The sequence below is a fragment of the Vigna angularis genome, chromosome 6 (genome assembly GCF_016808095.1).
Source record: "Vigna angularis cultivar LongXiaoDou No.4 chromosome 6, ASM1680809v1, whole genome shotgun sequence".
Lineage (NCBI taxonomy): Eukaryota > Viridiplantae > Streptophyta > Magnoliopsida > Fabales > Fabaceae > Vigna > Vigna angularis.
In genome coordinates this window covers 20,506,944-20,519,472 of record NC_068975.1, presented here as the reverse complement: position 1 = coordinate 20,519,472, position 12,529 = coordinate 20,506,944, and positions in this window count along the sequence as shown.

Here is a 12,529-nt window from a genome sequence, read left to right as displayed (position 1 = left end):
ATATATGGTAAGTTGACTTGTAGTGTTCATATTATTTTTTTTTACTTTTTTTTTCAAAAACTGAAATGGAATTTGGCTTTAAGGAGTGATTGTTTTCCAGCTGATCCTATGAGGATATCTCTAACGCCTTGTTATTTTGGTTGAATTTGAGAGAATAGATTTGAGTGGATTCGAAAAAATTTAAAGATAATTTTTTTTGTTATTTTTTGAGCGAATTTGAAGGTAAATAAGATTTAATTTGAAAATAATTTTTTTTAATTTATCACGTCAATATAATTTTATACTAATTTTTACGATTTTTATTTTTAAATTTACTCTCGTTTACTTTCAAATTCGTTTAAAAAAATGACAAAAAAAATTATCTTTAAATCCTCTCAAATCTTCTCAAATTCACTTAAGAAAAGAAGTCATAACTCTTCGAACTAATTTATATTTATTTATCATTCTATTAACATTAAAATTACAATTCTTTTGTAACACCCTGAAATTATATAAACATGATTTGGAAGTCTTGTTAACCAACTCATGAAATATAATTTCCCACTGTTATCCAAAGAAAGTGAATTATATCACTAATCCTGCTTATGAAAGGTTTTCATTGTTATTAAAATAATCAAAATATAATAAGTAAGAAGCAATTCATAATATTGATTCTGAAGGGTAAAAAAGGAGAATAATGAAACAAATCTTATCTTTTTAGTGCCTCATTAGAATTTAAACGTGGACATCATGGAAGTTTCAACGTATTTTTGCGTGGAAGAAATGTATTTGTTGGGTATAAATTAAAATAATTAGTTTTATACCTATCTTTTTTATATTATTGAACATAGTAAAAAAATTACATATGAGATTATGTATGATTAAAATCGGGATGAAGTAATATTTGTCTAATTTCTTTTTGATAATTTCCAAAAACATCTTGAGTTTTTCGACAATGGATTAGGCTTCTGTCTTGAAGGACATTATATCATGATATGTCATTTTAAGAGAGGCAAGATTGTTTGTCATGTCATAGAGATATTGAATATCATTGACATAAATATTTTGAACTTTCTTCAAAAATGAGTGACAAGTTTTGAAAGCTCTCATATATACAAGAAGTTTGGGTTCCACTGATTGCCATAATAGAGCATACAACTATATGTCAGTACATGGTTGTCATCTTACTCAAGGTGGTCATAATGACTTTGACCAACAAACCATATCTCAATGATAGCCAACCAAGATAAGTAATTTTTTTCCATTTAACTTTTCATACGTGATGGAGAGACTTTCGGAAAAAGAGATGGCACTGCCGGAAGCCATTTTGGATCAAGGGATAAACAATCTAAAGGAGAAACTGCAAACCCTTGGTGAATATCGAAAGGGTTCTGTTTGTACTGTCAACACTTAATTTTGTCCGAATAATTAAAGTTCACCATAAAAATAAAAAAAAAGAACAATTTTATTTTATCTTCATTTCTTTTGTGATTTGGTTTATTGTGTTTCATTTTTTGTTTATTTTATTTTAGTTTGTTTTGTAATTGGTTGTGAAAAGATTTTATCATGTTTACTTTATTTTATTCCATTTGATTTGATTTTGTTTTTAGTCAATAATTATGTTTGAATTTGTTTTACTTGATTGAATTTATTTCAGATAATTCTATTTTATTACGTTATTTGATTGGATTTTATTTTATGTGATTTGATTACTGTCAATTGATTTTATTTGCTTCTATTTTAGCTTATTTTATATTGTTTTTATCTTATTCTATTGTATTTTTATTTCTTGTCTTAGTTTTGTTTACTTTGTTTTTATTATGAAATGATTTTATTTGATTTGGTTTAATTTTTTTAGAAAGTTCAGATTTGAACACCTTTTCTCTTTTCTTTCTTTTCACTTTCACTTTTCTCCATCATTTTCGGTTGCACTGTGCATCCAATTATGCTGCCAATAATTTGCTATTCCACCAACCCAATAATTTCTTCATCCCTCCAACCACAGCTACCGACACTCCTCATCTATGACAGTGCTGGAATCTACAAATGAAGACAGAATTCACGAACACTGGGGGAGAGCAAAAAACACTGATTTTTTTCTCTTCACACTGGACCCTTTTCATTTTCTCCCATCATCTCCAACACTTCTTCAAACCCAGATACCACGACCTTCACACCATCACCCATTTTCATCTTCCAACTTCAAATTCAATTTTAAATTCATCTCTTCAACCTGCAAATTGATATCCCTCACACTCATATGCACCCAACACACTAGTAATTTTCAATCCCAGTAGGCAAAGCAGCCAAACCAATCAATAAACAAAAAAAATGAGAAAAGGGTAGTGAGGGCGCCGGGGAAGAAGCGAGCTCCGGCGAGCAGCAACGGTGAAGCTGGGCCGCACGCGGAGAGAGAAGAAGCGTCGCGGCCATCTTGATCCTGGTGACGAACGGCGGTGAGGGTGGATCCGGAGAGAGCACGCGAGAAAGGGAAAGAGCCCCAGTGACGGCCGGCGATTGGTCTCGACGGTGGCTGGTTCGCGGTGGCCGTTTCGTCACGACCGGCGATGACCCTGGCAGCAAAGAGTGGCGGAGGTGCGAGCAGAGGCATCGTCGTCTGGGCTCCGCGGTGTCGGAAATGCTGCAGTGTATGGCAGTGCCGGCGACTTTCTCGGTCGGCCACGGGGAGACACGGAGAGCTGATCTCGTAGACGATGATGGCTGCCGAACGAGTGGAAGCTTGGGCGTGCGTGGAGGAGTTTGGCCCCCTTTGGACTCAGGCAGTGGGAAAGAGACTTTGGCTTTGCTTAGCAAATGAAGATGGGAGGCAGAACCCTGTGCCGTCCTTTTTTCCTTTTTTTAAAAATAAAATAAAATAAAATAAATAAATAAAAACTAATATATATAAAAATAAAAAAATAGAAAAAACATTTGTTTGCACCCCGTAGTTTCATGCTTCGTACCCCTCTTCGTTTGTGTTTAAGCCTTTCTGTCAATAGAAAAAAAAAGAAGAATTAGACCTGGGCACACATTTTGGGATGCACCTCCATTTTTTCATCTTACACCCGTAACAGATACCAAGTTGAAGAAAAGAGTATTGGCCCAAACAAAGGAGCTTCAATTTCATTCGGTGGTTTTTATCTCTGTACCCTTATTTATATTGGACTTTTCTTTTGCTTTATTTTTTTTATGTTTGTTTCTTTATTTGATTATTTGGTCTTTATTGCATGTAACTAGTTTCTCCACCCTTTTGTTTTATTTATATTTATTGAACTTGTTTTTTTTTTTTTACATAAAAAATTACAAAATATAAAAAAAAATGAATGAAGAAAGATAAAATACATAAATTCTAAAAAATATCAAAAATATATTTTAAAGGTTTACGCACATGTGTGATCGTACGCATCGTCCTTGTGCTAAAAATTTTTCCTCTTTTCTCAAATAATGATAAAATGTTTTAAAGGTTTAGGTACATGTGTGATTACACGCATCGTCTTTGTGCTAAAAACCTTTCCTGTTTGTTTCATAAAAATACAAAAAAAATATAAAATCATCAAAAACTAAAAACATCAAAAACTAAAAACATCAACAATTTCAAACAACAAACAATATCGTCTTGCCAGAACTACGTGATCCTTGATTCTCCATCAAAAGTGGAGATACGTAGGAGCAATGTCAGTCCTTGTCAGGTTCATTTCCCAAAAATCCAAAATCATTTTCCAAACAAAATTTTCAAACAATTTTTAAACAAATTTCTCAAACAGTTTCAAAAGAACTAGGTACCCCTGATTTCTCACATGAGAATACGTAGGAGCAAGGTCAATCCTTGTCGGGCTTCCTAAAAAATAAAAAATATATTTTTCTTTGCATTGTCTTGTAATCTTATTTTCGGGGAATAATAATCATTTTGAAAACCACATCGACTTTGCATATTTAATTAAAGGTACTGCCTTCAGGCAGGCGTTGTAGGGTGCTAATACCTTCCCTACGCGTAACTGACTCCCGAACAAAGAATCTCATTTTCGCAGACTATGCCTTATCATTTTATGGTTTTTTCGTAGTTTTCCAGAATAAACTATGGTGGCGACTCCAAATCTCCTTTTTCAAATTTATCTTTTTCGGATCGTCGTCCCGTCGCGATTTCCCGGTTGCGACATGTACGTTAATGGAACATACTTCGAAGGGCCAGAACGAGGAGAGGAGAGGTTGGCGACCGGTATAAAGGTGGCATGGTGGTGTTCTAGTAAGCAGGCGGCGACACGTGAGCAGCACGCGCATGTTCACGGTGCACAAAGATGTTGTGCGTGGCAGCGCATGGAGGAGAACGGAGCTCCAACATCGTGGGGTTACCTGTCACGCAGATAGGTGAGCCAGATCTGGTGGTCACCAAACGCAACTGTGACCATTAGCTTTTATAAATATTAATAGTTTAGTACACTTTATATCACTTAATAATTGAGATTAATGTTAGTTTAAATATATTTTTTATATGAGCCTAGAAAATCATGTTTTAGACTTAATAGCGTTTAAAATGATAAGACTAAATTATTTTAATATTAAAACTTTAAAATATAATTATAAATGTATAGACATTATTTAAAAACACACATTCTTTATAAAACCTTTTTCTTAAAATGCTCTTTCTCTATTCTCTCTAAGATTTACTACAATCTCGTTCATCTTGTTGAAAATCAGAGGCAATAAGAATTGTCCTGGCAGTGAGTTCATCAAGATCAACCGACCAATTTCTTCAATGAGGTAAGTTGGTTTCCATTTCTTGGTTTGTTTGTTCCTCTACATGTGATTGTTTTCGGCTCGCATGTAGTACTTGTGTTCTCTTTTCTAGTCTCTTTTGATCAAGTATTCTAATGGTGTGCCGTGATTATGTTTGAGTTATTCATAAAGGTAGTTTGAACTTCTTATGTGTTTGAGAGTGTTGTAAGGGTCATTGAGCTTTTCACTTTGTCCTTTGGCGTGCCTGAGTTAACAAATTTGATATTGTTAGTGTGTTGATTTAATCTGATTTGTGTTTATGCTTGAATTGAATTGTGTGGTTTAAGCATTGAAATGAGTTTGTTTGTTTTTTGGACTATTGTGATGAGAGAACTGAAAAGCAAAGCAATTGAACAAATTGATATAAGTTTTAATGTATAATAATTGTGTTGAATCAACTCACTAAAAAGGGAATACCACTTTGATCATTAATAAGTCCACGTTCACTTAAATCATAAATTTAAATTTGTTGTCAATTAGTATAGTGTTCAGCTGGTTGGGCACTTGTTGTATAAGGATGATGTTTTGATTAAAAATAAATGATTAGAGATATATATATATATATATATATATATATATATGTGTGTGTGTGTGTGTGTGTGTGTGTGTGTTTAGGTTTCAAATTTTCTTCAAATAAACGTTTTAGAAATATGATATTTTGATTATAGAATAGGTCACGCGTTTAATGTAACACCCAAAAAATCCAAAATTTTACACCAGTTTTTTTTATTAACATCGCGAAACTAAACATCAAAAGTCTAGGTGTCTTACAACATAAGGTTAAAACCTTACAAATATCAAATTCGTTATTCAAAGACATAAAATTTCTTTAAAATATGATAAATCCCCCATAGTTATTCTCATAACTCTCATCGGGCTACTCCATCTTTGCCTCATCTGCAACGCCATCTACTCCCGTACAAGTACGATCATCGTAGGTGGAACCACAACCACAAAAGGAAAGGGTGAGTAACTAAGAACCTAACATAGCATATAATTTCAATATCAAAATATCATAACTTAGATTATCCTAGTTACAACCTTACAATACAACACAATATTCAACTCATAACTTAGATCATCACCACCCAGACTATAATAATCAACTCACAACTCAGATCATCACCACTCAAACTATCAAAGTCACAATATTAGTACCTCAGATCATAACCACTCGGACTATCAAAGTCACAATATTAAAACCTTAGATCATCACCACTCAGACTATCAAAGTCACAACATCACAATACATCATAGTATTAAACTCACAACTCAAATCATTGACACAAGCTTTTGTTGTTTCTTTGAATTTTGTCGTACCAAACCTGTTTCGCAAAACAGGGTGATTCGAGTCGTCTTCCATCGCAACTTCAGACCTATCTCCCCGACTCCTCAAGGAATTACGAGTAAAAACTTCGGTTAGGCGCACCCACCGAGCACTATACTCACACGAGCCGAAGTCATTGGGCGAGACATCCAACCCTCTCTAGTCCCTACGCATGAGGAAAGGGTGACACTCGAATCTCAGTCCCCGCAGAGACTCAACACACTATCGTATCGCAATACGAACACCATCGATTCGACAAAATTCTAAGGAAATGACATAACGCTTGCTCTCACAGTTTTACCATCACACTCGAACCTCAGTCTCCGCAGAGACTCAACCCATTATCGTATCGCAATACGAACACCATCGATTCAACAAGATTCTAGGGATATGACAAAACGCTTGCTCTCACAATTTTACCATCACAACCATCACCATCATATATAAAGTCAACTAAATTCATTGACTAACAAATAATTAAATAACTTAATTTAATTATTTATCCCACTGTCGCACCCCTATGAAATTACTAATTTCACACTTCCATCAACTATAACAACATTTTTAGTGCACCACCACTTTTTACTAAATTCCCAAAAAGACCTAATTCCGATACACCCCTTTTTCTCTAAACACACTCCCTTCTTTCCTCTTCCAACAATGGAAGAGAATTCTCAATACCCTCTTATCCACACTCTTGGTTAAAGAATGTAGATAAGTGCTCCCAACGAGTAAAATTGAATGCTGTCAATACTGACTTTTGCTTGTTATTTTACTCATAAATCTTTGTACATAACTCCAAATGAGTTGGTTTTTTTTATTGGAAACTAGACTTAAAAATATTTCTTTGGACACCAAACTCGAATTTTTTGGACAACAGGGCTAGCTGCAGTAAAATTATTAAAATAGGAAATTTAATCTTGCTCTGGTATTCTCAGCTTTGACCTTTGTTGATTGTTTTGTTCATTACTCTCTCTACCAAACTCCAATTGAGTTTATTACTGCTTTGCTCAAAACTAGACTCACACATCTTTCTTTGGATACCAAACTTGTAGATTTTGGATAACAGGGCTAGCTGCAGTAAAATTAATAAAATTAACAATTTAATCACGCTCTGGTATGCTCAGCTTTGACCTTTGATGACTGTTTTGCTTATTACTCTCTTTACCAAACTCCAATTGTGTTGATTCTTGCGTTGCTGGAAACTAGACTCAAATATCTTTCTTTGGACATAAAACTCGAAATTTTTGGACTACAGGGCTAGCTGCAGTAAAATTATTAAAATCGGAAATTTAATCCCACTTTGGTATGCTCAGCTTTGGCCTTTGATGACTGTTTTGCTCATTAGTCTCTCTACCGAACTCTAATTGAGTTGATTCTTGTTTTGTTTGAAAAGAGACTCAAATATCTTTCTTTGGACATAAAACTCGAAATTTTTGAACTACAGGGCTAGCTGTAGTAAAATCATTAAAAATCGGATAATTAAATCACGCTCTGGTATGCCCTGCTTTGACCTTTGATGAATGTTTTGCTCATTACTCTCTCTACCGAACTCCAATTGAGTTGATTCTTGATGTTTTGTGAACTAGACTCAATTATCTTTAATTTGACTACTCATACGTCTATTTTAGACTTCGGGAAGGGTCTCAAATAAATTTGGGAAAAATTGCAAAAGTTCATTTTTAGGTTCTGCGTGTTATACCCAAAAACTCATAAAATTTACAACCAAAAAGAAAAGTACATACCTCAACATGTGAAATTTAATCCCAACACACAAGGAAGAAAGCATGTTGATGAGTCAATATTTTATCGACTTCACTTAGCTTGTTGTATCGGAATTAATCGAGAATTTTTGCTTAATTGTCCAGTATTTTTCCGTTTTTGTTAATTGTGCTTAATTTGATCGAAAATTCTTATTTTAATTAATATTGAATTATCTGAGCTAATTATTTGCATTAGTAATTACAGAGAAAACTTGAAAATACAATTTGGGACATTTTAAGGTTAAATGAGAAATAGCAATTGAGCCCAATGCATCTCAGCCATTTCAATTTTCGCACAGTGCTGCGTGAATTTTGTGTCAACTTGTGTGTCTTCGTTCGAGTTCAATTCTTATCCATTTTTCATGCAATTTTTTTTCATAGTTTCGTATGGATGTCTATTTTCACGTGTAGTTTTTCTTTTGTTCAAATTCGTTCTGTGCTGTTCCCAGTTTTTTGTTTACTCCCCTATGTCAGCTCTGTGCTTACTGTTTGAGTGTTCTAATGTGTTTGCATGTCATGGCTTGCTCATTAATTTTTTTCATATTTTTTTGGAAGAGCCCATCTAAAGCAATCCGGAAAGCTTTGGGAGTTTGGTAATTGGAGTAGCAACTCACGGCCTAGGTGAAGTTATGTTCAGAATGTTGCTGCCATACAAAGTCTAGCATGCGTTTGTTTTCACGGTTTGGCACCAATTGAAGTAAAAGCAAATGAGTTGTTTTGTAAAAGAATGAGGCACGGAACCAGGGGCTGCTACATGACGTGGAAGAGCAAAAAGACAATTGATCATAGATATATACACGTGAATTGTCGAGCAGCATTCAAAAAAAAAAAAAGAGAAGCACATGATTGATGAAGGGTGGTCACGTTCAAAGTAGATGGGCAGCAAATGTTTTCTTTCTTCTAATGTAAAGAGTTGAGTGTCCAACGTGGATAGGAGCCAATTTTTAGGAAGTAGGACAGCAGCACATGGAAGACACCAAAAGCATGCACATCTTCACATTTCATATTTGTTTTAAATGAAGAGCATAAAAGAAGATGACATGTGGCGTAGCCTTGGAGGAAGCATGACGATGCAGCACATATTCATTCTTGTGTGGTAAGAAGAAAAAGACAAAATGGTGTTATCCAAGATTCCACTAAGGGATGCTGACACACACCTAGAAAGAAAGCAAAAACATGCCACACGGTCCAACCACAAGGGCACTTGCTTATTAAAATAAAATGAACTATGACATGGACCACTAAAACGGCAATTTGGAAGAGAGAAAGGAAGACAAACACGTTGGAAGTGGGGGACATGCACGGAAAATGCTTCCAGAACAACACATGGTGAAGGAATCTTAAAGCTTTTGGTTTTAATTTGAAGAAAAAAATTAGAGAGTGCATTTCACGGCTGGAATACCACACAATGTCCACATGTCTCGGCTGAAATGAAAAACTTATGGAAATGTAGAAATGATGGGCCGCAGCACTTGGAGTCCAGGAATGTCTTCCATTCTTAAGCACATGGCTTGCAACCAACACAAACTCTCGGCACATTCTCAGCACTTCAAGTCCAGCACAGCAGCAAGCACATCTCATATTTTTTCTGTATTGGAGGAAGCATGTGAGGTGCACCATTTCATGATCCAGCAAGAGATCCAGAAAAACAGAATGACCAGCAGCAAAGGGTGGTGTCTGAGTGGAACATTCAGAAGAATGATGTGCTTGATGAATAAAAAAATGAAAAAGGAAGGAGGACACCACGTTACAGCATGGGCAAGGAAGCACATGGTTACGGCTGGAAGAAGCTAGTGGAAGTCTTTGCCTTTCATTTTGTGTGAATGATGACATGGAAACAATAATTTTTCTGAAGGTGGTCCAGAGGTTAGAAACATAAAAGAGAAGAGCCGTGAGCTAGGTGAGGTTCGGATTTTTGGTGACTGGATGGCAGGAGAGAAAAGTTCTGAGTGTGGAGAAGAGAGGAAGACACCATTCTTGTTCTGAGTTTTGAGAAAAGGCCGTGAGCTAGAGGGAGGTCTGAGTTCTTGTCATTTCTTTTACTGAGTTTGGATGTGAGGCAGAGAGGAGAGTTTGGAGTGGAAAAACGCAGAGAGGTTCCTAGCTTGGGAGGAGGCCGTGAGCAACCAGAGATATTGGAGGAAGAAGGAAACCAACTGCTGAATGGAGGATGATGTAGCTTGAACTCTTGCTGTCTTCTCATCTGGTTTTATTCATCTTTTCATTAAGTTTTTTTGTTCATCTGCTGTAATACTCTTGTATGGACTCTATAAATTGTAATCTGGACTTTGTTTGTGCAAGTTAGTTTCATTTTGGAAGCATTTTCTTTCTTTTGATTTGTGTTGCAAAAGTTCACGGTTGTTAAGAGCTATGTTCCTTTCTTCATTTAGTTTTTTTTTATGCATTTGGTTGAATGTTTTTATTGTTTCATGCTTGAATGATTCACGGCTAACCAAGGTAGAGAATGAAGTATTGCTCAATGTTTTATTTTGATGTTGTTGAGAATGAAAAGAAGCATGGAAAAAGGTGATTAAAATTTGTAAGGAGAAAAAGAGATTGAATTGATTTGGATGTGTAGCAAATGAAGCTCTCGGTTAAAATTTATTTCCAGTACCTATGTTTTGTTTTGAATTCTTCTTGTTTCTTGGATGACCATTAATTGTTGAGAAGAATAGGGTTGTATACGTGCAAAGTTTTCTTTCCTGTAAAAAAATCAACATCATTTTTCTTCTAAAATTCCATCAACATTTAGTCCAACATGTGGACCCTTTCTTGCATTTAATTTTGTCTTTCAAATGTTGTTTTTAAAGAGGAATACCGTGGCTGGAATGGTGTGAATGTGGAGAATAAAAATTCAAGTTGCTTTTCATTTCAAAAAGATGACAAGAAGTGTTAAAAAGGGTAGGAGTATGTGGAAGTGAAATTCAAATGTTTTGTGGTAAAATCAACTTGATATGGATGTAAGAAGGTCACGGCAATTGATGTCCAATGTGCATTTATCTTTTTAATAAAACCAAGCAAACATGTCACGGCATTTAGGGAATTTTTAGAAACAATTTCGCTTTAAAGTTTAATTTTCGTAACTGTGCGTTTTCTGTCTCCGTATTTTAATTCAAATCTTGGTGAATTGTGCATTCTGGTTTTACTGTCAAATTTTGGTTTTTACTGTTTAATTTTCGTTTTTACTATTTACTATTTTATTTTTACAGTTTGTTAATTTACTGCTTTCATCATTTAATTTTTCTGCATATAAAAACACAAAAACAATTGCAAAACTCCCCTAACTCGTAATTGACTTAAAACCCGAGCCAACAATTTGGTCATTGAAAGACGATTTAGGAGTCAATCCTAGACTATACTGCATTCTTTTATGCAATCATATTTGTATGCAGTGCTACCCGCGTATCACATGCAACAACATTATAGTGTTACCTTCTACCCATCATACTCTATGTTATATCCCAAGTTAAACTACTTTCCTCAATTCCAAGCTAGCTTCCAAAGGCTCTTAGGTTTCTTTCCTCACTAGACAACAAGCTTCCACTCTTCTTGGTCTCCTACAAGTGATGTCCAAAAACTCCAAGGCTAGGGTGACTCTTCCTTTCTCTCACCAAATTGGTTGCTCTCCAAAATCTCTTCTCCACTCTCCAAGCTTTAACCTCCCCAAGGTTACTTACAAGCCTAAGTCTAGAAAACAGGTACTCACCCAAGCAAAGTGGAAAACAATATGTGTCCACCCAAGCAAAGTGGAGCAATATGTGCCCACCCAAGCAAAGTGGAAAACAATATGTGTTCATCCAAGCAAAGTGGAGCAATATGGGCCCACCCAAGCAAAGTGGAACAAGGCTTTGGAAGCCACTTCCACGCTCATCATAACACTTCAATTTTCACTCTGGTATGCTCAGCTTTGACCTTTGATGACTATTTTGCTCATTACTCTCTCTACCAAACTCCAATTGAGTTGATTCTTGATTTGTTGGAAACTAGACTCAAATATCTTTCTTTGGACACAAAAATCGTAATTTTTGGACTACATGCCTAGCTGCAGTAAAATTATAAAATTTGGAAGTTTAACCATGCTCTGGTCTGCTTTGTTTTGACCTTTGATGACTATTTTTCTCATTATTCTTTCTACTGAACTCCAATTGAGTTGATTCTTGATTTTTTGGAAACTAGACTCAAATATCGTTCTTTGGACACAAAAATCGTAATTTTTGAACTACAGGGCTAACTGTAGTAAAATTATTAAAATTGGAAGTTTAACCACGCTCTAGGCTGCTTTGCTTTGACCTTTGATGACTATTTTGCTCATTACTCTCTCTACGAAACTCCAATTGAGTTGATTCCTTATTGTTTGGAAACTAGACTCAAATATCTTTAATTTGACTACTCATAAGACTATTTTGGACTTCGGGAAGGGTCTCAAATAAATCTCAACATGTTAACTTTAATCCCAACACACAAGGAAGAAAGCATGCAACAACATTATATTGTTACCTTCTACCCATCATACACTATGTCATATCCCAAGTTAAACCGCTTACCTAAATATTTCTCAACATTGATTCTCATCACAATTTATTACATAATACCACAAAATAAAATACTTAAGGTAAGAAATCATTTTATTTATACGAGTTTTACATTTAACGTTCAACTACTGAATAGCTAATTTTAAAAATGACCA